Below are 27655 nucleotides of genomic sequence, written 5' to 3'. Positions count from 1 at the left end.
TTTTTACCTTTGGGGGCGACCCATCAAATATCTACAGTAGCATACACCGGACGTCGCTCATCCTTGTGGGATGAACAAATATCAAAGATTTGCGTTGCCTACAGTATGGACTAATTGTATGCAGCACGTGGATTCATATATGGAGAAGTGTCTGAAGAAAATGAGGGCCTGCCATTCGCCAATCGCTACTGCAAAAATGGACTGTCACAACATTGTAGGTTGTAAATCAGTAATTCCACGGTAATTCATGAGTCAATTTGTTTTGGAATTAGATGAACCCCTCATTCGTTTAGATGAAAAATGATTGATGCCACTCGACTATTGGAGAGATAAATAAGTAGGCATTCGCAACATATTGCAGTTACTTGTAAGCAAAGATATAGAATAAGCCTACCTAAAGAAAAAGCAGGTTTTGTGGAACACAAAAACCTAAATAAGTTGGAATGTAGGACGCCTGATCCTGACCAAACACAATTCTCTTGACGCGTCAACCTAAGCTCTGGCTAACGTCATCTCTGACGTTGCCCAAAGACGCAGACAGACAGACGAAGATTACTAATCACTCTACCAAGCTGCTCTCTCATCTACACTACAAAATACCTCTTACGAACAAGAGTTCACAGGATAAACCGCATACTACTACAACAAGGCTTTGCAAGAGATGAAACTAGGCAATATGGATAAAATATAAATGCATTATCATGTTATCTGTAAACTGTTTTTTGATAAAGGAAGATTTTATTAAAATTTCAATAGCAGTATACATCGAGTTGATACACGGCTTTAAAAAAAGTTCTTCCGACCTCTGCCTAGCAAGATGCACATAGCCAACAAAAAACACCAAAACAAACGCATTCTAGTGACCAATCATGTTATCTGTAAATTGTACAGCACTATACGTATAACTAGGTCGTAGGAGTAGGTTGCTGTTCAGACACCAAATGCTGACTGCAGATGCGACCTGACGCTCCCTGATAGAAGGGCATTCGTTGTCCAATCCTGGATGTTCTTCTTGGCATCTGCAATATAAGCATAGCAATACAAGGTCAAGCTTAGAGCAGAGCATGACATTGCATCGTTGCAGGCATCAGGCATGAATTTAAGTATGTAATGTACTTGAAGAGGTCTAACATCTTTGACGACCCAAGAAATTGTGCATAGTTCACGTGAGATGTCAGATGTGCTACATGTTAGAACTAAGCAGACAGTATGCAGGCAAGATGGTGTAAAAGTATTTCTGAAAGGATGCTCCAGTGAAATCAATCCCATGCTATTTAGACTGGAGTAAATGGGCAACAACAAGGATAGTGAGTAATAGAAAACAAGCTAGAGAGGAAGCCATCTAAGTTGATCAGCTCAGCATTAGATAGCAAAGCAATAGAAAGATAACTTCAGGGTTCAGGATGTAGCAACAGATCCAGACAAGAATAGTCCACAATATTCTACTGCTACCTATCCACTTTGCAAATAGTAAACCAAACTTTTGAATCTGTAGATCAGTTCATTCAGAAAAGAATTATAGGCCTGATTGATCAGCTTGAAGGAATAGCATGGTTTAGTTTCAACAATCATAAGTATTCCAACAAGGTAGCATTCGATGCAGTACAGGAGAATGTGCACCTTTGTTGCATTTGGTGAACCCAATAATATTTGCGATGCTGAGGCTCAAGCAAACTCCAACAACAAGAAGGTAATCAGCTTGAAGTCTGATGAGCGAGAATATCCCAAGTATAATCCATGCAGCAGCCTGAAACATGGAAGGAATGGTATTTTCAAATACTCTGAACTTAAGTTGCATCTCTCTATGATGGATTACATATCAAGCAGAAAGATAAGTATGGGGAAGTGTAGGGATACATATGAATATCATTTTAACAACATAAAGTTTGCCATGTTTTCTTCACCTCTGCTTCCCAGTTCCTTTTTTCTTGAATATGCATGAGAGCTGTGTATCATTTCATTAAGAGTATAGAACGCACACAAACACACACAAATGCACTCACGTGGCAGGACTTCAGTTACATTCGATTCTAAGATAAACAAGAAACAACCTGACCAAACAAATCACCAAACGCCTATATTTCAACCACCTCCAAGAGATAAGCCACTGGCACCTGCTAGACACCAGAGGTGAGCCTCCTAAAAAAAATCTGTCTGAGGACAAGCTGTATACTAGCATTGGTTCCATTGAAAATTTTGCAGTGTTTCCACAACATCCAAGCCTCTGCTTTCGAGTCAATCTATTGTGACAGAATTGTGCTCTATTTGAATTTTGTTCCAATTCCAAATTAAAAAAAATGGAATTATGTGAAATTCTGTATGACAATCCCGCAGACACAGCACACTATGATGATTCAACAGGTCCATGTTACTCCAAAAAAAGAAAAGAAAAACAGACCTATGGCCTGGGAACCTGGCAGTGCGCTTAATCGATATTTTCCATAGTGATCATGTTAATCTCCAAGCATGGTATTGAAATGAATCATGAATTCTCAAACCTAACCTCAGCAAGGACTCTACTTTCAATAATGCCCATAACTGCATTTGGTAAACAAATAAAATATAAAGATTGTAGGTTCAACGATTCCTTTGCCTAACTAGCAGGATATAAAACCTATAGTGTCATGTGCGGGCGGGTGTACGCCCGGCGCAGGCGCGCCCGCGACATACGCAGGGCGGCCGAGCGCGCGTCCCAGGCGCGGAACGCGCCCAGCGAGGCCGATCAGGCACGTCGTGGCTAGGAGGCCTCAGTTGGAAAGTTATCAGGATTAGTTCCCTTATTATTATTAGCATCTATTTGTTACCTTAAGATTAGGAGTTTGTTTTCCTTTTGTTGGCAGCCGCAAGGCTATATATTATTGTAACCGGACTTGAAGAAATTAAGCAAGATTGTTATCCTATCGTCCATCTAATCTCAAGCCTGCGGTAGAGGGGCATAACCTCACCGGAGAAGACGGCCGAAGGCTACGAGCTTCGCAGCCGAGGCCCTGCGCGTCGAGGGTTCGACGCCCTTGACAGCCTGGTATCAGTGGTTAGCCGCTCATCCTCTTCGCGTTCACAGTCCGCCGCGCCAGCACCCTCCCGCAACCAGCCGCCGCCCACCCACAACCCACCCACCGCGCCCAGTCAGTCGCCGCCCATGGCCGAGCCTACCCTGACCGATCTCTTCAACGAGATGAAGAAGGTGTCCGCCAAGATCTCCACCCTGGAGGCCAATGTCGCCTCACTCAAGGAGAAGGCGCCCACGGCTGAGAGCACCGACACCCGTCGCGCCGACAATCAGCGCGATCTCGAGTTCCATCCGAAGCACAAGAAGTGGGATTTTCCCCACTATGATGGCACGTCCGACCCCATGCCGTTCCTCCACAAGTGCGAGGCGTACTTCCGGCAACATCACACCATGCCGGAGGAGCGCGTGCGCATGGCGGCCTACCACTTGGACGACGCCGCACAGCTGTGGTTCATCCAGCTGCAGGAGGACGAAGGCACGCCGTCCTGGGGGAATTTCAAGGATCTCCTGGACCTGCGCTTCGGTCCCCCCTGCGCTCGGCCCCCATGTTCGAGTTGGCGCAGTGCCGCCGCTCTGGCGCCGTGGAGGAGTATGCCAACCGGTTCCAGGCCCTGATCCCTCGCGCTGGCCGGCTCGACGAGGCGCAGCGAGTCCAACTCTTCACCGGCGGCCTCGGGCCTCCGCTCAGCAATGCCGTCCGCATCCACCATCCGGACACCCTCGTCGCCGCTATCAGCCTCGCCCGCCAGGTCGAGTTGATGGAGCTGGACCGACCGGCGCTTCCTCCCCCGAGAGCAGGCGCGCGCGGGCCACCACCGCCTCCACCGGCCGCGGCCAGAGCCGTCCTGCCGGGCCGCCGCCCCTCCTGGCTCTCCCTGCACCGCCGGCGGCTGCGCAGCCGGGCCGACCCGAGGGCTCCCAGCGCCGTCTTACGCAGGAGGAGATGGCCGACCGCCGTCGCCTCGGTTTGTGCTTCAACTGCAATGAGAGGTACACCTGTGGCCATAACCGCTTCTGCAGGCGCATCTTCTTCGTCGAAGGGGTCGAACTGGAGGCCGAGGGCGAGGACGCCGCCGTCGTGGACAACGCCAAGGCACCCTGTTTCTCCCTGCAGGCGCTGGCCGGGGTGCCGATGGCGGGCACCATGCAGATCACGGTGGGCCTGGGGCCCCTGAGGCTCGTGGCTCTCCTCGACTCGGGCAGCACGCACAACTACATCGCAGAAGACGCAGCGAGGCGCTCCGGCTTGCCCCTCCACCAGCGCCCCCGCCTTACGGCGCTGGTCGCCAACGGGGAGCGCGTCACGTGCGCGGGCGTCCTCCACGCCGCGCCCCTGCTCGTCGACGGCGAGCCGTTCCCGGCCGACCTCTTCGTCATGCCGTTGGCAGGGTACAACATCGTCCTCGGCACACACTGGCTCGGCGCGCTCGGGGCCGTCGTCTGGGACCTCAGCCGCCAGCGCTTGTAGTTTCAGCGCCGCGGCCGCACCTTCTCCTGGACCAGCGTCGCCCCACCGTCGTCTCCGGCACTGCGCGCGACACTCGACACCGACTCCCTCCTCGAGGCGCTGCTGCTCGCGTACGGGGGGGTCTTCGCCGACCCGACCGGTCTGCCCCCTGTGCGCGCGCACGACCATCGCATCATGCTCAAGCCGGACGCGCAGCCGGTGGCCGTCCGACCCTACCGGTACCCGGCGGCCCACAAGGATGAACTGGAACGCCAGTGCGCCGCCATGATGGAGCAGGGCATCGTCCGCCGGAGCGACTCCCCGTTCTCGTCGCCCATCCTCCTCGTCAAGAAACCGGACGGGTCGTGGCATTTCTGCGTCGACTACAGGGCGCTGAACGCGCGGACAGTCAAGGATGCCTTTCCCATCCCGGTGGTCGACGAGCTCCTCGACGAGCTCCACGGGGCTCAGTTCTTCACCAAGCTGGACCTGCGCTCGGGCTATCACCAAGTCCGCATGCGCCCAGAGGACATCCACAAGATGGCGTTCCGCACCCATGACGGCTTGTACGAGTTCCTGGTCATGGCGTTCGGCCTGTGCAACGCCCCGGCGACCTTTCAAGCCCTGATGAATGATGTGCTTCGGCCGTTCCTCCGCCGCTTCGTTCTTGTATTTTTTGATGATATTTTGATCTACAGCACGACGTGGGCGGACCATCTGCGACACCTCCGGACCGTCCTCGATACACTCCGCCGCCACCAGTTGTTCGTCAAGCGGTCCAAGTGCTCCTTCGGGGCGCCCAGCGTTGCCTACCTAGGCCACATCATCTCGGCGACTGGGGTGGCCATGGACCCGGCGAAGGTCCAGGCGATCGTCGACTGGCCCACTCCTCGCTCCCCCCGGGCGGTGCGCGGCTTCCTCGGCCTCGCCGGATACTACCGCAAGTTCGTCCACAATTATGGGACGATTGCGGCACCGCTGACGGGCCTGCTCAAGAAGGAAGGGTTCTCGTGGGACGACTCCACCGCAGCGGCGTTCGCGGCTCTCAAGGCCGCTGTGACGACGCCGCCCGTGCTCGCCATGCCCGACTTCAACAAGCTCTTCATCGTCGAGTGTGACGCCTCTACGTCCGGGTTTGGCGCCGTGCTGGTCCAGGAGGGCCACCCCGTCGCGTTCTTCAGCCGGCCGGTGGCGCCCCGCCACTCCTCGCTCGCCGCGTACGAGCGCGAACTGATCGGGCTGGTCCAGGCGGTCCGGCACTGGCGGCCGTACCTTTGGGGGCGGCGCTTCATAGTCAAGACAGATCACTATAGCCTCAAGTACCTCCTCGACCAGCGCCTCGCTACGATCCCACAACATCATTGGGTCGGCAAGCTCCTCGGGTTCGATTTCTCGGTGGAGTACCGGTCGGGCGCCACCAACGTCGTCGCCGACGCTCTCTCGCGGCGCGATCAGGAGGACGGGTCGCTGCTGGCCATCTCCGCTCCTCGCTTTGACTTCGTCGACCGCCTCCGTCACGCCCAGGCCACGGATCCGGCCTTGGTCGCCATGCACGCCGAGCTGCGGTCGGGCGCCCGTTCTGCGCCGTGGGCGCTGGTGGATGGCATGGTCGCCCACGTAGGGCGCCTGTACATCCCGCCGGTGTCGCCGCTGCTGCAGGAGATCGTGGCCGCCGTCCACAATGACGGTCACAAGGGGATCCACCGCACCCTCCATCGGCTCCGACGCGACTTTCATTTTCCCAACATGCGTGCTTTGGTGCAGGAATTCGTCAAGGCCTGCGTCACCTGCCAGCAGTACAAGGCTGACCACCTGCAGCCGGCCGTCCTGCTGCAGCCGCTGCCGGTGCCATTGGCGGTCTGGGCCGACCTTGGCATCGACTTTATCGAGGCGCTTCCCAAGGTCCAGGGCAAGACGGTCATCCTCTCCGTGGTGGATCGCTTCAGCAAGTACTGCCATTTTATTCCTTTGGCACATCCCTACACTGCCGAGTCCATCGCCAACGCCTTCTTCGCCGACATCGTCCGCCTCCACGGGGTGCCGCAGTCCATCACGTCGGACCGCGACCCAGTCTTCACATCGGCATTCTGGCAGGAGCTCATGCGGCTCACCGGGACAAAGCTATACATGTCCTCCGCCTTCCACCCACAGACGGACGGCCAGACGGAGGCCGCCAATCGGGTCATCGTCATGTACCTGCGATGTTTCACCGGTGATCGCCCCCGCCAGTGGATCCGGTGGCTGCCGTGGGCGGAGTACACCTACAACACCGCCTTTCAGTCGTCCCTGCGTGAGACCCCATTCCGTGTGGTTTACGGCAGGGACCCGCCGACCATTCGGTCCTACGAGCAGGGCGAAGCTCGGGTCGCGGCCGTCGCTCAAGAGATGGAGGAGAGGGCCGCCTTCCTGGACGACATTCGTGTCCGTCTGGAGCAGGCCCAGGCGGTCCAGAAGCGCGTCTACGATCAGCATCATCGTCGCGTCGTCTTCACCGTTGGGGACTGGGCGCTGCTGCGTCCATGCCCCGTGCGGTGCGTGGCAAGCTGAAGCCGCGCTTCGTTGGCCCGTATAAGGTCACCGAGGTCATCAATGAGGCGGCCGTGCGCCTGGAGCTACCCCCGGATGCCCGTCTCCACGATGTGTTCCACGTGGGCGTCCTCAAGAAGTTTGTGGGGTCACCGCCAGCTGCTCCACCGGCGTTGCCGCCCCTCTCCAACGGTGCCGTCGTGCCTGCGCCATCGCGGGTGACACAGGGCCGCCTGGCTCGTGGAGTTCGCCAAGTCCTCGTCGAATGGGAGGGTCACGACCCCGCCGCAGCCTCCTGGGAAGACCTCGACGATTTCCGCACTCGGTTTCCTTCGTTTCAGCTCGAGGACGAGCTGGACTTCGAGGCGGGGAGAGATTTCATGTGCGGGCGGGTGTACGCCCGGCGCAGGCGCGCCCGCGACATACGCAGGGCGGCCGAGCGCGCGTCCCAGGCGCGGAACGCGCCCAGCGAGGCCGATCAGGCACGTCGTGGCTAGGAGGCCTCAGTTGGAAAGTTATCAGGATTAGTTCCCTTATTATTATTAGCATCTATTTGTTACCTTAAGATTAGGAGTTTGTTTTCCTTTTGTTGGTAGCCGTAAGGCTATATATTATTGTAACCGGACTTGAAGAAATTAAGCAAGATTGTTATCCTATCGTCCATCTAATCTCAAGCCTGCGGTAGAGGGGCATAACCTCACCGGAGAAGACGGCCGAAGGCTACGAGCTTCGCAGCCGAGGCCCTGCGCGTCGAGGGTTCGACGCCCTTGACATATAGAAATGCCCCAAACTTTCATTTCACACTATAATAGACCAGCATCCACATTGGCTCAGGTCTAACCCCCATTTTGATAGACCATGCCGATGCAATAATACACTTGTGCTTTTGCCACAACTTGGTAAAAAAGGTTTAACCAGGAGTTACTACTTACTATGCTTCGAACAGCTCGGTTTAATCATAGCCATGGGAGCTGGATGTATGGTCCATTGGGCCAACTCCTCAAAACCACAGTTTGCCATGCTACCCATTCAATTCATGTTATATTCCATCCATTGCAATTACATATCAAGGAAAATATTAGTTTTCACATTTTACCAAAATACAATTTGTAGATGAAAGAAGAGTCAAATGTACAGCTGGTTTACCACCATACATGGAAAACATTCACATGTTGATACTATATTAAACACTCTACTCGTTTTTGGATGGTTATCCCACAGGATACGGGTACAGAGAAATATACTAAACTGAAGACATGTATCTAATACTATGATCACACATCTCACATCTGTGAATACCTAGATTCAGCCCCCTTTTTTCTGGTGAAGGGTAACTTCAGAGGTACCAACATTCAAAGGAAATAATGTTTACAATAACCATACAATTATAAAATTACAACCGTCTCCCAGAATTCCTATGCGCCTATACATTCATATCAATTTTAATGACAGCAGCAAGTAAGAAATACAAGTAGCACTCCATAGTTTATATACATGAGTGCCCGTCAGTACTGTCACTAACTCTAAGACGAGGAATCTTGCATGCTTCTACTGAGTTTATAGATTTTCATGTAAATTTAGGTGCAGTGGTGGTGGGATGGGTGTAGTTTTACCTTGGCTCTGCATCTCATTGTTACTTCCCTAAGAAATTGATTGTATTGTCATCTAAATATACTAATATAGAGGTGCATTCAGCAATACTTCAAGCAACATGAAACTTCTAATAGTACTACTTATGATTCCTATCTGAATATATAATAATAAATAGTGGCCCCTACAGCACTTACAGTCAAATATAGAGTCCACCAGAACAGCCATGAGTCCTTGTTCATCCAAGCCAGAGACTGCAACAAAAAGGTTAATTGAATTTAGGGCGTGGACAGTTGGACCAAAACAGGCAAAAAGAAAAACAAGAATGCAAATTGCCAAATTAAAACCTCTCCATCAAGGCACTCAAACTTTCAGACACTCTCTCCCTCATCATTAATCTCATTCCACCGCCGCAACCCAACAAGTATTTGTTTACACCAAAATTTGGGAAGAAGAATGCGGGAACTCGAAGCTTCCAGGATTGTGTCATTAAGGAATTGATTAGATAGAAATCGGTATCAGCTGATATAGATGCGATGTCAGAATCGACTATTTTATAGATGACATCAGCAGACGACGTCAATGGGCTATGCTTGAATGGCATCAGGAAGATGTGTCGGAACTCTACAAATAAGGAAAATTAGGGTCCAAGTTATTATTAAGTTAGAAAATTTTCTTTTATTCCAAGAATTGTAATGAGTCGTATTTGGGTAGGATTTATATTTAGGTTCCGGGTATAAATATTAGACCCTGGTTATTGTACAAGAAAAGGAACACTCAATCAATATAATCTTTCCGCCTTTTGCCATCGCATTAGGAGTAGGGGTACTATAGATCTCGGCGAGTTCTTCAGCAAACAGGGCTACATCGACTGATCGACCTTTAACTTGCTTGTGAGTACCGTCACGACTTGTATTGTGCTTGTAAAGCTGCATCAGCCGATTGATCTTTTATGAGCCATAATATAAGTTAGTTATCGATCTGTATCGTAGTTTATAAGGTTGCATCAGCTGATTGATCTCTTACGAATCGTAATATAGATCAAAGTTATCGATCTTGTGTTAAATAACTTGTTGTTTAATACAACATCACTAGTTATCGAATCTACTAAGATTAGTAAGATTTTTCTTGTTGTTTTTTGGTTGATTCACCATTTATTGATCTTGTTATAATTAATGTTTTATTAATTATAACAAAATCACCCAATTAAAATTGAGATAGGTCGACATCATATCATCTTAAGTGGTCGTCTTTTAATCTAGTTACGCTTTAAATCTTATAATTGATGGCTTAATTCCGCTAGATCGGCTGTTTTATCTCTATTCCAATCAAACATAGTATTATCCAAAGACATGTTTCAATCTTGAATAAACTCACTAGTTAATGAGATCTAATTTAATGACACTACCATAGCTATATCGATCCGATCGAACCTCACTAGTAAGACTTTAGATTAGAAATTACAGATTAGTGGTTTTGTTCATGATCAAGATATATACTCTATTTGGTTGCTATGACTGCATCGGCTATTTTAGCCGATTTGCCCATACTCTCACGCATATAGCATGTTTTCCCTATCAACATATAGATGGTTTTATAGATTCTTTGGCTTTAGTTTGTTATCATTATTATAGCTGCATCGATCCGATCGAACCTCACTGTTGATGATAATAGATTAGATTCAAACTGTTTGTAGATTCATTTATATTAGACAGTCGATTTGTTCGCATGTTATACTTTTTTCATCAAAGTTATCGACTCGACGCTTTATATCGATCATGTTCCATTTATCCGATGATGCTTTCTGATGTTCCATGAGCATCGATTATTTTGATTCATATCATTATCATTTAATATTAGCCGATAATCCTTGATTTAAAGATCTTCATTTCATGGATACGCCGGATATCGACTATTTAGTCGATAGCCTTATTGAATCTGCTATCTAGCCGTACATTTGGAACTGTCTGGTGCAACACCGATATGTTCCACCTTAAATTACTAATAAGATTTTCTCTCCTTGTTAATTGCAGGTCAAATTGACTGACACGTCATTGGGTTTTCAGAATCAGCTGATTCTTTATTGAAGCCAAGCAGATCTCTGGTCTCGTTCTACTTAGATCATCCGGCTTGTTGTGTGTTGATCACATCACCACATTTTTGTGTCAACACACTTTTTGGCATGCCTAGTGGGACCACAATCGTCATGGCAGTTCACAATAATAAAGACATTCTTATGGTACCTTATGAAGACTTACCTGATGAGGATAAAGATGTCATTGGTAAGGCTATAGAGGAGTTTTAGAACAAGTGTTTGTTGTCATACACCAAAACATGTGACAATAATATTATTCAGAAATATCCACTGCCAAGAGTTTTGATGCATGGACAGGTTGATGATAGACGTTTCTTTGTAGAAGCTGTCAATAAATCTGTTCATGATGTAATGCTGAATCATAATACAACTTTCTTGAATACATTCTACAATACCATAAAGGAGGTGTTTCATGGATTTTCACTTGATCAGATTGGACTGGCTTATTACAATATTCCGCATCCGTCGACTCAGGGGACTAATCAAGCCGGTACTAGCCATCAAGAATCAGCACTAGCTAAGAGTGATGATGCCCAGGCAATTCAGAATTCATCTGAGCAAATTTAGGGTGATACTACTAATCAAATACAATATAATCCTATATCATCAGTGCAGCATGTGCAACAGCCGATAGGGCAAGACCAGAATCAGATGGTTAATTTTGATATATCAGGCCAAATACCACCGTTGGATCAAAAAATAGCACTATCGGTTCAAAAGATTCATAGGGATACAAATCCTAATGTTTTCAATTAGAGACTTTAAAGAGTAAATCAGCAAGGGGCCCGACAGATAGATATTCCACAATGATATCATTATGGTTCAGATTATATTACCCTCAATATGATTCTAAATCTAGGATATCAAGGCACTCAGAATTTCAATATGTAGATGTGTCAGCAATTGTCAAAAAATCTAAACTCAAATGCTGATGAATTATTGCTCAGAGTAACCGAAATGATGAAAAATCAGTTTGGTTTAAAACCAAAAGGGCAGACCTTTTCGTACAAACGTCCATATCTAGAGTGGTATGATTTAGTGGCCCTTCCTACGAACTATAGGCTTCCAGAATTTGCTAAATTCACTAGTCAAGATAGCATAAGTACAATAGAATATGTCATTCGATATCTTATTCAGTTGGGTGAAGCCTCTGTTGAAGAAGCGCATTGAGTTCATTTTTTCTCTTTGTCCCTGTCAGGACCAACTTTCACTTGGTTTTCATCACTAACAGTTAATTCTATTGCCAATTGGAGTGATCTTAAAAAGAAATTTTATACATATTTCTACACTAGGAGAGGGGAAAGAAATATGATAGATTTGACAACTATAAAGCAAAGAGCTAATGAATCGGGTGTTGAGTTCCTTTAGAGGTTCCGAGAAACAAGAAACTTATGTTTTTCATTGAATTTGACTGATGATCATCTAGCTGCATTGGCCGTTTAAGGAATATTGCCAACATGGAGAGAAAAGCTGCTTGGGCAAGAATTTGGCAATTTAGGTCAATTGGCTCAACGGGTGGCAGCACTTAATAGCCAATTCTAGAATATACGCAAAGATACCAGATTCCAGAAGAATGCTGCAATCGCTGAAGCTTATAATCCATATTTAGTCAATGATGATGAAGAAGAAGAAAAAATTGCCGCAGCTGAATGGAATTGAGGTAAAAAGATAATAATTGTTCCAAATCCTTAGGGAAAAAAAGTTGAAGAAAGTTATGATTTTGATATTACAAAAGCAGACAAACTTTTAAATTTTTTGCTTGAGAAGGGACATATTAAACTGCCTGTCAATCATGTTATATTACCTCCCGATCAGTTGAAGAATAAGTTCTACAAGTACCATAACACTACTTCTCATACTACTAATGATTGCAGGATTTTTCGGCAGCATATTCAGAGGGCTATTCAATAAGAGAAGCTTAAATTTGATACAACTCGAAAAATGAAAGTGGATGATTATCCTTTCCCAAAAGATCAGAACATGGTTGATGCTAAGTTGTTCAAAGGGAAAACTAAAGTTTTGACATCAGCTAGGGCAAGAGAAACTAGAACAGTTGATCCGAAGATGCAAATATCGGTTGATGAATATAGAGAAATTAAAAGGCATCATGACCAACAGAAGAGCTGATATGAGCAGAGAGAAAATTCAAGAGATGGTGCGATAAAACCACGTGTTACATCTCGAATTCTGTTGAATAAATGGCAACGACATATGGAGAAAGACTATTAGCGCTGGTTAGAGGAGAAGAAATATCAACGTCAATAAGAAGAAGAGAGACATGAAAGAGAACAAGCTGAGTCACATTGGAATTGTCTTTTCTTCAGACATTGTTGGAATAAAGGTTTGAGATTACCTACTAGAAATAATTGTCCAGAATATAGCAAACAATATTGGGAGTTTAGACAATCTCAAGTCAACCACCGGTCTATCCATGATCGAATTGCATATCAACATAATGATGTGGATCGGCGCTTAAAAAATAGTAGCGTTCATGATCGGCTTGGAAAGTGAGTTGTTGATCAGAACTGGGCCGATTATGAAGAAGAAGATGATGAAGAATATGTTTGGCAGGAAGGACAGTGGTGTTCAGGAGGTTTAACAAGAAGTCAGAAAAGGAGAGTACAACGCCTAAGGAGCAGAGAATTAGAACAGACTCAGAAATCTGGTAAACCGCAAGTATGGCGTGCTAACCAAACAACCGATAAGGGTCAACCATCGGCTAATATTCAATGGCTTTTATTTTACCATTTGAATTTAAAGCTCCAGTAGATCAAGAAGTCTATTCGGATTTTGATGAATTAGAGTATGAAGAGATGACAACCTAGTTGACATTGATACAACAAGCTATATTTGATAAACCAGTTAAGCATCGGCATTTGGAGGCTTTATATGTAAAAGGTTTTGTTGATGGGAAGCCGATGAGTAAAATATTGGTTGATGGAGGTGCCTCTATTAATCTGATGCCTTATACTACTTTTCGCAAGCTTGGTAAAGGACCAGAAGATCTGATTGAGATTGACATGATGCTTAAGGATTTTGGTGGTAATGCATCCAAGACCAGGGGCAATAAATGTTGAATTGACAATTGGAAGCAAGATTTTGCTCACTACATTCTTTGTCATTGATGGAAAGGGTTTATACAGTTTACTCCTTGGTCATGATTGGAATCATGCTAATTGTTGTGTACATGATGCTTAAGGATTTTGGGGGTAATGCATCAATGCTTGATTCAGTGGCATGGAGATGATGTTGAGCTAGTTCATGCTGATGATTCTGTGAGTATAGCAACAACTGATCCAATGTATTGGAAACTAGAAGATTTTGAGTATTTTTCTGACAAGCGATGGGAAGGAGGCTTCATTAGAATCAATGATGAAGGCCAATAGCCGATCTGAGCAGTCGGCTCTAAAAGTTTGTTTTAATGGATAATCCAATAGATGGTACAGATGGTAAACTAGGACATGGCTTTACGTTGGCCGATGAGTTAGAAGAAATAGATATTGGTCCTAGAGATAGGCCTAGGCCAACGTATGTAAGTGCTAAATTGGATCCTGAGTATAAACAAGAATTGATAGATTTATTAAAGAAATTTAAAGATTATTTTGCTTGGGAATATTATGAAATGTCTGGCTTAGATCGATCAATTGTTGAACATCGGTTGCCAATCAAACCTGGATATCGACCATTTAAACAAGCTTCAAGGAGATTTAATCCAAATGTTCTTGATGATATTAAGAAGGAGACTGAAAGACTAATAGAAGCAAAATTTATCCGACCTTGTCGATATGCAGAGTGGATATCAAGTGTAGTTCCTGTGTATAAGAAAAATGGGAAGTTTAGAGTTTGTATTGATTTCAGAGATTTGAACAAGGCTACACCGATGGATGGTTATCCGATGCTAATAGCCGATATGTTGGAAGATGCAGTAGCCGGGCACAAGGTAATTAGTTTTATAAATGGTAATGCAGGTTATAATCAAATTTTTATGGCTGAAGAAGACATAGCAAAAATAGCCTTTAGGTGCCCTGGCGCAATTGGCTTATTTGAACGGGTTGTGATGACTTTTGGATTGAAGAATGCTGGTGCAACTTATCAGAGGGCAATGAATTATATTTTTCATAAGTTGATCGACAGAATTGTTGAAATCTATATTGATGATGTGGTGGTGAAATCCAAAGGGTACAAAGAACATCTGGCTGATCTACGGGAGACTTTGGAGTGCACAAGAAAATATGGCTGAAAGATAAATCCTAATAAGTGTGCCTTTGAAGTGTTAGCTGGACAATTTTTGGGTTTTATGGTCCACGAGAGAGGAATTGAGATTGGTTAGAAAAGTATGAAAGCAATTGATGAGGCAGTACCTCCAACTAATAAAATAGAATTATAATCTCTGCTTGGTAAGATTAATTTTATTAGAAGGTTTATTTCAAATATGTCAGAAAGAATTCTGCCATTTTCTCCTTTGTTGAAGTTGAAAATGATCAAGAATTTAAATGGGGTGACGTACAACAAAAAGCATTTGAGGAGATAAAAGAGTATATGAAATTTTCACCTGTGCTGGTTTCTCCTGAGCAAGGTAAGCCTTTTAAGTTGAACGTGTCGGCCGATAGCCAAATGATTGGATCAGCCTTGATGCAAGAGTTTGAAGGAAATGAATGGGTTATTTTCTATTTAAGTAGAAGACTTTTGGATCTAAAAACAAGATATTCTCCTATTGAAAAGTTATGCTTATGCTTATATTTCTCCTACACTGAATTATGACATTATTTATTATCGGTTGAGTGTACAGTTGTGTCTAAAGCCGATGTGATCAAACACATGTTGTTAATGCCGATATTAAATGGGAGAATGAGAAAGTGGATTCTTGCATTATTAGGATTTGACTTGAGGTATGAATAGGCTAAAGCAGTCAAAGGGCAAGTGATGGCCAATTTATTACTCAACACCATAAACCAAGCATCGGCTATGTAAAACCTATGCCTTGGACATTATTCTTTGATGGATCATCATGCAAGAAAGGTGGTGGCATTGGTATTGTTATTATTTTGCCTTGGGGGGCAAGTTTTGAGTTTACCTTTCAAACCAAACTAATGACCTCCAATAATCAAGTAGAATATGAAGCTATTCTTAAAGGACTTCAACTTCTTCAGGAAGTAAAGGCCGAGTCAATTGAAATATTTGGAGATTTACAGCTAGTTATTAATCAGTTGATCATCCTGTATGAATGTAAAGATGATATTCTGAAGGGATACCATGATGAATGTCAAAAGTTACTTGTGGAGTTTCCCCATACTTCTCTTCAGGATATTCCAAGAGTATAGAATCAAGAGGCCAATCGATTAGCTCAGAATGCGTCAGGCTATCAGTGTTCCAAGAAATCTTAAGTAGTGAGACCTTAGCTAATGATTGGAGAGTTGAAATAGCCGATTACCTCAAGAATCCATCATAGAAGGTTACCAGAAATTTGAGATATAAATCGACTAAGTATGTTTTGTTAGATGATCAGTTGTATTACAAAACAGTCGATGGAGTTTTGCTTAAATGTTTAAGTCAAGAAGAAGCAAAAGTATTGATGGGAGAAGTACATGAAGGAATATGCGGAGCTCATCAATCGGCTTATAAAATGAAATGGGTTATTTGCAGGTCTGGATATTTCTGGCCAACAATATTTGAAGATTGTTTTGAATATTAGAAGGGGTGTCAAGATTGTCAGCATTTTGGTGATGTTTAGAAATTGCCTGCATCAGCTATGAACCCAATAATTAAGCCATGGCCATTCCGAGGCTGGGGAATTAATTTAACTGGCTAGATTTTTTCACCTTCAAGTAGAGGGCACAAGTTTATATTGGTAGCAATAGATTATTTTATCAAGTGGGTTGAGGCGATTCCTTTGAAAACAGTAACTTCAATGAATATGGTTGATTTTGTCAGTGAGCATATTGTTTATCGTTTTGGGATTCCTCAAACCATTACTACTAATCAAGGGACAATGTTCACATAAGGAGAATTCAGAGATTTTGCTGCCAGTATAGGAATTAAATTACTAGATTCTTCTCCTTATTATGCTCAAGCTAATGGCCAGGCAGAGGCATCCAATCAAATTTTGATTAAGTTGATTAAGAAAAAAATTGAAGAGCAACCAAGAAAGTGGTACCTAACACTTAATGAAGTATTGTGGGCATATAGGATGGCTTGCTATGGATAGATTAAATCATCACCTTATGAGTTAGTATATGGGCATAATGCAGTTCTTCCTTGGGAGATTCAGACTGGATCAAGACGTGTTACATTGCAAAATGATTTGATAGCAAAAGTCTATAAAAACCTTATGATGGGTGATTTGGAGGACTTAAGTTGTCATCGGCCGCACGCTCTTGAAAATATTAAGGCCAATAAATTAAGGGTTGCAAGACATTATAATAAAAAGGTCAAGAACAAATAGTTTTGTGAAGGAGAGTTAGTTTGGAAAGTAAGATTGCTGATTGGGTTTAAAGACAACAGGTTTGGCAAATGGTTGCCTAATTGGGAGGTCCTTATCGGATTAAATGTTGTGCGCCTGGCAACGCTTATATTTTAGAAATGCTAGAACAGGAAGAGGAGCTTGATAGAGCAATCAATGGAAAAATTTTAAAGAAGTTTTATCCTAGCATTTGGATTAATACTTGACAGCTGATTTGTTTAGTCATCGGCTCTAATAGCTGGTACTAGGAGGGTATCACCTTTAGTTGAAAAAAAAACCAAAAGGGTAAAAGCCGATACGATATGTATCGCCTATAGAGCAAAAACACACACAATGACAATCATGATTCATATTATGGCAGTTTTAGAGATGAATTCATAAGGAAAAGGCAAAACTTTATTCATTCATCATTTGCTCCTAGTACAAACTAATCAAACACCTTGTTCACAACATCTTGGGCTGGTGTGATATCTACAATGGCCGCTGCGGTGTCGTTGAAGTCCTCAATCAGCTCCTTGTGCATGTCGGGATCATCGGCCATTGGGAAGCTTGGCTCCATGGTGCGGAGGTCGTGCCCGGTCTGGACTTGCACCGTGGCCAGAGCTACCACTACATCGCGACGAACGCCATGGAGGGCAATCTCCTGGGCGCACGTCGGGATATCATGTAGACGGTTGAGAGCAAAGGGCCCCATGCATTGACGACCATCATAGCTGCGTTCGCTGCCAGTTGGAGGTTTCCAACTATACCATCAGGGCTAGCAATCAAAGAGGAAAGAAGATTGTTAAGAAAGGGGCAGTGAAGATAAGAATGAGGGTTTTCTTGGAACTAGGCTTACCCGCCACCATGGCATCAAACTCGGCCAACCTCGCCCGAGCGACATTGGCTTCCTCCTCTACAGTGAGGAGGGCGGCCTAGGTGGCCTCAAGACGGATCTCAAGCTGACTATTTTCCCAAGTTGCCTTAGAATAATGGTCCTTGGCAGCCCTCCACTCCCGAAGGAAGCACTAGGTGTCATCGTTAGTGTACGAGTCGAAGGAGTCCAACGACGAGTCCAGCATGGGGGTAGCGGCAGGTGCACCATTGGAGGGCCTATTGGCACTGGGAGGAAGAGGTTGGAGTCTATCATTCAGGATGAACCTGTAAACAAGTTAGAAGATGATTCATTGTCATGAATAGAAGGTGTTTGATCCTACCTCATGTGGCGAAGGCGCTGGCTCATCGGCATGTTCTCCTCTGGGACCTCCTCCGCCGCGCGCATGCCGCGGTTGTCTTCGCTAGCCTTGGGTTTTGGTTTGGATCTTGAGAGGGGAAGAAGAAGGAACTGCTACAGGGTACTTGAAGGTAGAAAAATGTGTGAGAATGAGAACCAGTTTCAGATATAGATGTGTTTGAGGCCGAGGCCCTTGGCTGGTATTAATAGCCCCAAAGGCGAGATGGTAGATATCTTGGAACGTGTGAAAGCAACCCCAATTAATGGAAGGGGAAGCGCGGTTTATGCTAATAACAAGGGGAATGAGGCATTGATGACTAAGAAGGAATTTAAAGGGTTTTTACAACAAGGGCCATTTTCACATTCAGTTAAGTCAAAATAAAGTCAGAATTGGGAATCGGCTAATTTAAATCGGTTATTCTAGCCGAACCAAGAAGTATAGTAGACAAACAGGAAGAGTACAGTTATCATTAGGTTTACACAGAATATATACTACCGATGCTAGAACATAAATTACAAGTTTAGAGCATCATGAATTGCTCTTAGTGCTTTTAGCCGAATAGCATCAACTTCTACACTTTGTTGTTTGTCTTCTTCTGCTAATCTAGGAATGCTCTCAAGACTGCTGTGAATAGCTTTGCCTTCCTTAACCTTGGTCAGCATCTCTTGTTTCTTTTGTTTGATGGCATTGGTGATCTGAGTCAAGTTAGATTCATGATGGTCAATGGCGGCTTTCACACTTTTTAGTTTCTGTTTGAGCTCAGCACGCCTAATTCTTAGTTGAGTCAGTTCTAGTTCAATTTTGGAAGCAGAATTCTTTAGATTGTCGATCAATTGTGGTAATTCTTTGGCTTCCTGCTTGTTAGAGTTCTTCTTAGCCATCAAAGCTTCATGGCCAGTTAGGTTTTGTTGAGCCTTTTCCACCTTGGGAGCTTGATCTTCTATGTTGGACAGAGGTATCAAGGCTTCAGCAAGATTTGGGAGCAGATCATCCTTAATGGCTAAGAAGATTCTTCTCATTGGATCTGCATCCTGGACCAAATCAGTTATGCTCCTCTCGAGCATTGGCAGCATGTCTTTCATCCGATAAGATTTCTTGAGAAGAAATGGCTGATGAGCTTATCTCGCTTTCATCTATATATTCCTCAAAGTTGAAAGAATAGATCAAAGCTAGAGAGTTAAGTGCCTATATGTGAACAAAAGGAGTCTTATCAGAAATAGCAAATGAGTTGACAATGAGATGGATAGTGAGAGGGAGATAGTACCTTTTTTGAAAGAGATCCTGGCTAAGGAGAAGGAACAGCCGATGGTGTGTCAACATCCTTTTCAACATCCGGTTGAATCGGCTCTGGGCTTTCAATGCTAGTGTCTGTAGGCATCAAGAAGCTTTTCAGTTTATAATTGCTATAGAGGGATAAAATGAGCATATGAATTTCTTACCATCGATTGTTTGCCGAGCTAGAGAATCGACAGTTTGAGTATCAGTGTCAACATGGTCCTCTTCAACTGGAAGATAAATCTATTATAGATTGTTTGAAGGGGATTCAGTTGGTTTCTTGGTTGATAAAATAAGTTGGATCAAGATCGCCCATAGGTCCAAGATAATAGGTATTAGGAACAACAGCTAATGGAATCAAAATTTTGTTCCTCATTTCCTAGAAACCAGTTGGGATGAATTTAAGAAGAAAGGAAAATACAGAGTAGCGGCTAATACTTAAAAGATAGAAATCTAAAGGCATACCTCAGGAACGTGATTGTTGGTCGCCATTGCAGCTAAAATGGATCTGAATCTGAGGAAGGTTATAGAAAGGTGGCTTGAACAGCAGTTTGGCAGAGCAGAAGATTAGCTAGGGTTAAGGCTTTGGTGGTGGCGGTTTTGATAGTTGAAGCTTGCTCAAGAGAAAAGGGGAAAGTAAACAGGCCAAGCAAGTTGGAAATGATACTGTTGGGGTATTATATAGAATTTGGCCCAAGAAATCAGGAGTCATGCGTATATTTCGGAATAAGCAGTCACAATAGAAATTTTGGAATAAAATTATTTTTATCCCAAAATTAGGGGGCATGTGTTTACACCAAAATTTAGGAAGAAGAATGTGGGAAGTCGAAGCTTCTAGGATTGTGTCATCAAGGAATTTATTAGATGTGAATCGGTATTAGCTGATTTAGATGCAATGTCAGAATCGGCTATTTTATAGATGACATCAGCAGACGGCGTCAATGGGCTATGCTTGAATGGAGCCAGGAAGATGTGTTGGACTCTACAAATAAGGAAAATTAGGGTCCAAGTTATTATTAAGTTAGGAAGTTTTCTTTTATTCTAAGAATTGTAATGAGTCGTATTTGAGTAGGATTCATATTTAGGTTCCGGGTATAAATATTAGACCCTGGTTATTGTACAAGAAAAGGAACACTCAATCAATACAATCTTTCCAGCTTTCGCCATCGCATTAGGAGTAGGAATACTATAGATCTCAGCGAGTTCTTCAGCAAACAGGGCTGCATCGACTGATCGACCTTTAGCTTGCTTGTGAGTACTATCACGACTTGTATTATGCTTGTAAAGCTACATCAGCCGATTGATCTTTTATGAGCCATAATATAAGTTAGTTATTGATCCTAATTGGTCGTCCTTTGATCTGGTCATACTTTAAATCTTATAATTGATTGCTTAATTTCGCTAGATCGGCTATTTTATCTCTATTCTAATCAAACATAGTATGCATCCAAAGACACGTTTCAATCTTGAATAAACTCACTAGTTAATGAGATCTAATCTAATGACGCTACCATAACTGCATCGATTTGGTCGAACCTTACTGTTAAGACTTTAGATTAGAAATTATCGATTAGTGGTCTTGTTCATGATCAAGATATGTACTATGTTGTTTCCTATGACTACATCGACTATTTTAGCTGATTTGCCTATACTCTCACACATATAGGATGTTTTTTATGAATCCATCAACATATAGATGGTTTTATAGATTCTTTGGCTTTAGTTTGTTATCATTATCATAGCTGTATCGATCCGATCGAACCTCACTATTGATGATAATAGATTAGATTCAAACTGTTTGTAGATTCATTCATATTAGACAGTCGATTTATTCGCATGTTATACTATTTTCATCAAACTTATCGACTCGACGCATTATATCGATCATGTTCCCTTTAGCCAATGATGCTTTCTGATGTTCCATGAGCATCGATTATTTTGATTCATATCATTATCATTTAATATTAGCCAATAATCCTTGATTTAAATATCTTCATTTTATGGATACACTGGATATCAACTATTTAGTCGATAGCCTTATTGAATCGGCTATCTAGCCGTACATTTGGAACTGTCTGGTGCAACACCGATATGTTCCACCTTAAATTACTGATAAGATTTTCTCTCCTTGTTAATTGCAGGTCAAATTGACTGGCATGTCGTTGCATTTTCAGAATCGGCTGGTTCTGTATTGAAGCCAAGCAGATCTCCAGTCTTGTTCCACTTAGATCATCCAGCTTGCTATGTGTTGATCACATCGCCACATTTTTGTGTCAATAGTATCCTTTCGCTGACATTCTTCACGACCCAGAAGTTAAGTGCTGCGAGGAGCACAATGATGACAAAGATGATGTCGAAGTTGTTCACGAATATTGTGGACAATATGTAGAACATCAATGCTGATGCCTTCACAGAGAAACAATCAGAATCAACTCAAACCTAGCGAGGTTCTGGTGCATATAAGATCAGAAACTGCAGGCAGTGTACCTTGAAGAGCACATGGAAGAAGCATGTCTTAGGATTTGCATAGATCTCAGTAACCTCCTACAACAGGGGTGGATCCATTAAGCAACATGGGTGTACACATTTACACGTGATAACTTTTGCAAAAAGAAAAAGGAAATGGTAGGATTAATACTATATGATAGAATAGATCTAAATGCAAATAGCTTAAGTTAGGGTTTGGGCACTCGGTTTTGCACAGAAGGAAGCAAAGAGAAGAGAAGGGGTAGATATACCTATTGGGTGCTCATCACTGGTGAAGGGCCCGATGATGACCTAGGCACCTGACATAGAGGAGCGGGGGGGGGGGGGCTATGGTGATCGCCCATTCGTCGTAACGAGAGCAGAGACAAGGGAGGGGGTAACAGGAGAACCAAGTGAGAGAGCATAATCAGGGGAACCAGAGAAGAAAAGCAGGGCCCTACCAGGCCTCCGGCCCTGCCATTTTCACAGGAAGTATCGGGTCAGGCCAAAAGACTTCGACACTTTTTTGTCGGCCCATACTCGACTCTAGCGTGGCATCGGCTCAATTATTTTAGGCTAGCTTTACCCAATGGACGCGTTGAGTTGGGCTTAGCCATACTTATTAGGTTTAGGTTAAATAAGTTTGCGTTAGGTTTCCCCATGCCAACGGTGTGGCATGGCCTTGTCTTCCTAGGCGGCGTCTCCAACGGGCGACGACATGGATGTGTACAGGATGGCTCCGACATCTACACGGCTTCCTCAACTTTGTTGGTGGTCATTGTATCAGTGAAGAGCATGAGCTCAACGGATCTAGAGTTCCATGCCTCCTCTAGATCAGGTCAAGTTTGCCTTTTGCCACTCCCTCATCTTCTCTGGAGATGGCGCTTGGTGACTTTTTACACCAAAAATTGGGAAGATGAACATGAGAACTCGAAGCTTCCAAGATTGTGTCAATCAAGGAATCAATTGCATAAGGATCCATATTAGCTGATTCAAATGCGGCACTGGAATTGGCTCTCTTCGAATGACGTTAGCAGATAACGACAATGAGCTACGATTGGCGTCGAGAAATTTGTGTCGGACTCTACAAAAAGGGAAGGATTAGGGTCTAAGTTATCTTAAATTAGGAATATTTTCTTTTATACCAAAGATTGTAATGAGTCGTACTTGAGTAGGATTCATACTTAGGCTCTGGGGACAAATATTAGACCCCAGCTATTATAAAAAAGACATCCAATCAATCAACACAAGTTACCTTTTTCCGGCTTTACGCCAACCCTTAGGAGTAGGAGTAGTGTAGATCTCGGCAAGTTCTTCAACAAGTAGGATTGCATCGGTCCAGTCGACCTCCGGCTTGTCTATAAGTACCTTCATTGCTTATGCTTTGGTCTGTAAGGCTGCATCGATTAAGTTCGACCTCCACTATGAGCTCTAGCATAAGCTAGTTATCGATCTTTATCTAGTTCAAGTACGGCTGCATCGGTTAAGTTCGACCTCCACTGCTTGAATTAGATTAAGGTCAAGTTATCGACTCTACCTAAGAGTGGCATCCTTCGGGTAGATTCATTAAGTTACCGATCTTGCTGATGTTCTTATTGTTATTAGTTTTCAGCAACATCAACCTGCCCGGTCGAGACCGATCTAGATCGGCCTCATATCCTTTTAGTCCATCATTTGCTTTATTACAACAGAATGTTTCTTACTTTGAGCGATGGGTTATGTTTCATCGCCTATTCTACTTCGATCTTGATCGTGCATAGTATGCGGTTAAGGCATGTCTGATCTTAAGGAGGTTTGCTGGCTAGTTAAATCTAGTCTATAGTTCGCTATTATGGCTGTAACGATCCGGTCCATCCTAACTGATGGCACTTTAGATTGGAGGATGCTAGTTGGTAGATTTGTTTTCGATCAGGCGTAACCTTGACTGTTTGCTATGCCTGCACCGGCTAAATAGCCAATCGCCTATGCTTTAATGCCTATAGTGTGTCTCTATGATTCTGTTAAATGTGAATAGATCTGTTTACTTTAAAGGTTTGATTTGTTATCTTTATCATGGCTGCCATCGATCCAGTCAAACCCCACTGTTAGAGATAGCAGGTTAAGTTTGATGAGTTTATAGATTTGTCCATGTTAAATAGTCGATTGTTCACATGCTGTAGTCTCTTTTCTACCTGAATCGACTATTTTAGCCGATTCGCTTGAGCTTTCACACATATAGCGTGTATTTCGGAAAGCCTATCAATGTATAGATGGTTTTATGGATTCTTCGGTTTTGGTTTGTTATTATCATCATAGCTGCCATCGATCCGGTCAAACCTCACTATTGATGGTAACAGATTAGATTCAGAGCGTTTGTAGATCCATTTGTACTAAACAGTCAATTCGTTCGCATGTTATATCCTTTCTCATTAGATTAATCGGCTCAATGCTTTACACTGGTAATACCCACCTAGCTAATGATTTTACTTACATCTACATGTATTGTACTTGAAAATATAAAATCAATCATGATACATGAGCTTTATAGTCCATAACAACCAATTTCTTCGCGTATAGGCCGTTTAGTTGATTTTTTCTATCTGGCTGCTCCTGAAGCGACACACTTGGAACTGTCTGGGCAAACCAGCATGTTCCACCCTAAATTACTGATAAAGTTTCTCTCCTTGTCAATTGCAGGTCAAATTGACTGGCATGCCTTGGGAGGAATTCGCAGGATCGGTTAGCCCTGCATTGAAGCCAAGCGGATCTCTAGCCTTGCTCCATCAAGCAGATCCTTCTGGCTTGCTATGTGCCAGGCGCATCGACACATTTTTGCCCCAATAGTGACTCCTTTGACGAAGATCTTAGGAGGTATGTCTACCGACTCGCAAGACCACTTACAGTAGCAGGTGATCTAGGGAGCGGAGTCCATCAAGACGATGGCTCTATTCTTCCATAAGCAGGACGAGCAACCGCGGGAGCAGGGCGATCGTCAGTTGATTCCATATGTGGGATGATGTCATCTCATGGTTGGAAACTAGGATAGTGTTATGGTCGGTGTTTAGTTAGTTCTGTTATGGTTTTGCTTATGAGCTATCAGGTGTAAACTCCTTGGTGGATACCCCTACTGTTGGATAGGGTTGTTTTGGTCTGGCGTGTCATCTAGTAGCTTTTGGGATCTTGGTAGCTTTGATCCTTGCATGTGTTCCCTCTGTGATCATATGCCTAGATCTGTCATTTGGTGGTGTTTTACTTTTTCACAGATCTATGAATTGAAAACTCTTGTAATTTCATTGCTTATGGTAATGAAATTCGATTTTACCATTGTGGAAAAAATGTTTACCGACTCACCGTGAAACCGTGTTGGTTCTTACCTGCCACTTGCTCTGGTGGCTTCATTCCCCTTCTAGGTGTGCCACCATATAGCATGTGGGGATTGCTGGTAGCTCTTGTGGCACCAGATTCCTTCACTACTAGGAATATCCACTTCTATGACGAATAGCATTCGTCGCTGAAGGAGCCAAATTCGTCATAATTTTAGTTCTATGATGAATTTATGATGAAAAATGGTTTGTCATAGAAGTGGCTTGATATGTGACAAAAGCAGAATGTCATAGAACTGTTTTGGCATGCGTGGCAGGGGGGCTACCATGCTGGTGCTTGCTTCCATTGGAGATGCTTTCCACATGTATATGCCCACATGTATATGCTATAGCCGGTTGCATTGGAGATGGTTCGGGTACGTGTCACCTTATTATTACACAACATGGCCATCTCTGGTTCTAGCACATTTTAGGTTCTTATTGGACCACATGTTGGGTTCCTGTTGTTCCACATGTTAGTTTTCTATGGGTACACGTGTCGTGTTGTGGTTGGATCATGTGTCACTTCTTCACTGGACCATGTGGCGTATTTTTATAGGTCTACGTGGCTATTTCTTATTCGACCATGTGTCACAGCACTGTCCGTCCATGTTTCACATTTTTATTTGGCCACGTGGCTTGACGATATCCTTCCACGTGTCAGATTTTTAATAGCCCACATGTCATGCTCTGGCTATTTCATGTGTCATGCACTGGTTCCTCCACGTGTCACATTTTTATTTGATCACATGGCCTGTTCTGGTTCTACCGCATGGAGTACAATTAATTCATCATAGAAGTAATTCGAGATCATCACTACTATATAGATTGACTACATAATAATTCAGCCTAGCAATCAAATAACCACAATTAACATTTCACACGTCAGCAGCAAACCACTGACAGAGTATCACAACATCAAACCATCACATGCATCCACACAACAAACCACAAATGTTCACCGCATCAAGCCACAGGAGTTGAAGACTGAGAGTTAATTACTAGGAGAGCTTAAGCATAAGACCAGGTCATAGAGCCTATTGTACTTCTCATGTTGCTGTTGCTTGAATTCCTCAAGCTCCCTTTCAGCCTTTTTCTGTCCTCACCTTCAGTTCATCCACTAGTTCAATGAGCTCAGATGTACTTTCCTATTCACTAGCAAGTTGCTCTCAAAGTGTCATCTCTATCGATGTCTCTGCTCTGGTGGAGCTTCTCAGGATACCAGCATTCTTAAAAAAAGGTTTTTGCTGCTTTCCTAGGAGGGGCACTTGCCCTGGTAGAGGCAGAGGACCTTGGAAACAACATCAACACTAGTCATTGGTTGCTGCCCATCAGCAACAGGTTCTGCTTGCAAAGATTCCTGTGAAATTCAATCAGTAAAACATTAGGTTATAGATAGTGGAAGAGGACTTCAACTGAAAACCCATGATATTAATTCATAACAAGTAATGCATAGGACTTACTCAGACGACTACTGATAGAGATTACATAAGCACAATGCATAGGTCTTTTGCAGCCTACTGCCAATAGAGATTACATAAGCACAATGTATAGGTACCATATTGATTGGTGTAAAATTGCAACTACAAAATTAAATGATGTTGCCACATTAGGCTCTTGCTGCATTTCCTTCTTTTATGGCAATGGGTTCAGTAGATTTCAAGGAAAGCAAATGAAGGTACTTACAATTGCTGCTCTTGCAGCATTGCTCAGGCCCTTTTTTGTCCTAGTATGGAAGTCCTTGAAGACTTCCACAGCATTAACATCTTCATCAGGTTGACCATGTTGTTCAAGTCCTGGATCATCATGTTGTTCATAAAGTCCTTGATCATGTTCTACGGCCTTCCTCTTAGAAGTTTCCTATAGCTTCATTTGTGTTAGACTGCAGCACAAGTAGACCATTACAAGACTAGATAGGAAATTGATGGGTTCACACACACCTTGTTCTTAGCACTAGACCAAGTCTTGACAAGTTCACACCACTGTGCATCGCTCATGCACAGGACAGGAGAGGTCGTATGGATCTAATTAGGGGACACCATTGAAGTAGGTTTTCTTTGGTACCCCACACTGTAATACATTCTAGCAAGCTTCTTGTGTTGGTGGGTGAGCCTTGTCAATGTCCAGCCTTGACTGCATGCAGTAGTGTGAATGAAAAGTAAATCCGTTAAAGTTGTTCAAAGCAGAGTTGAATGTCAAGAGAGGATACCCATACATGCAGTTAGCCTCTC

At 43.9% G+C, this 27655-nt stretch overlaps 1 pseudogene; it reads right to left on the bottom strand.

Annotated features, from left to right (window-relative positions):
- Positions 1-818: 818 nt before the first annotated feature.
- LOC136458218 (Golgi apparatus membrane protein-like protein ECHIDNA) lies at positions 819-22370 on the bottom strand (annotated as a pseudogene).
- Positions 22371-27655: the final 5285 nt, after the last annotated feature.

Source organism: Miscanthus floridulus, chromosome 6 (assembly GCF_019320115.1).
Source record: "Miscanthus floridulus cultivar M001 chromosome 6, ASM1932011v1, whole genome shotgun sequence".
Lineage (NCBI taxonomy): Eukaryota > Viridiplantae > Streptophyta > Magnoliopsida > Poales > Poaceae > Miscanthus > Miscanthus floridulus.
The sequence above is the reverse complement of the archived record's forward strand: the minus strand, read 5'-3'. Positions and strand labels throughout refer to the sequence as shown.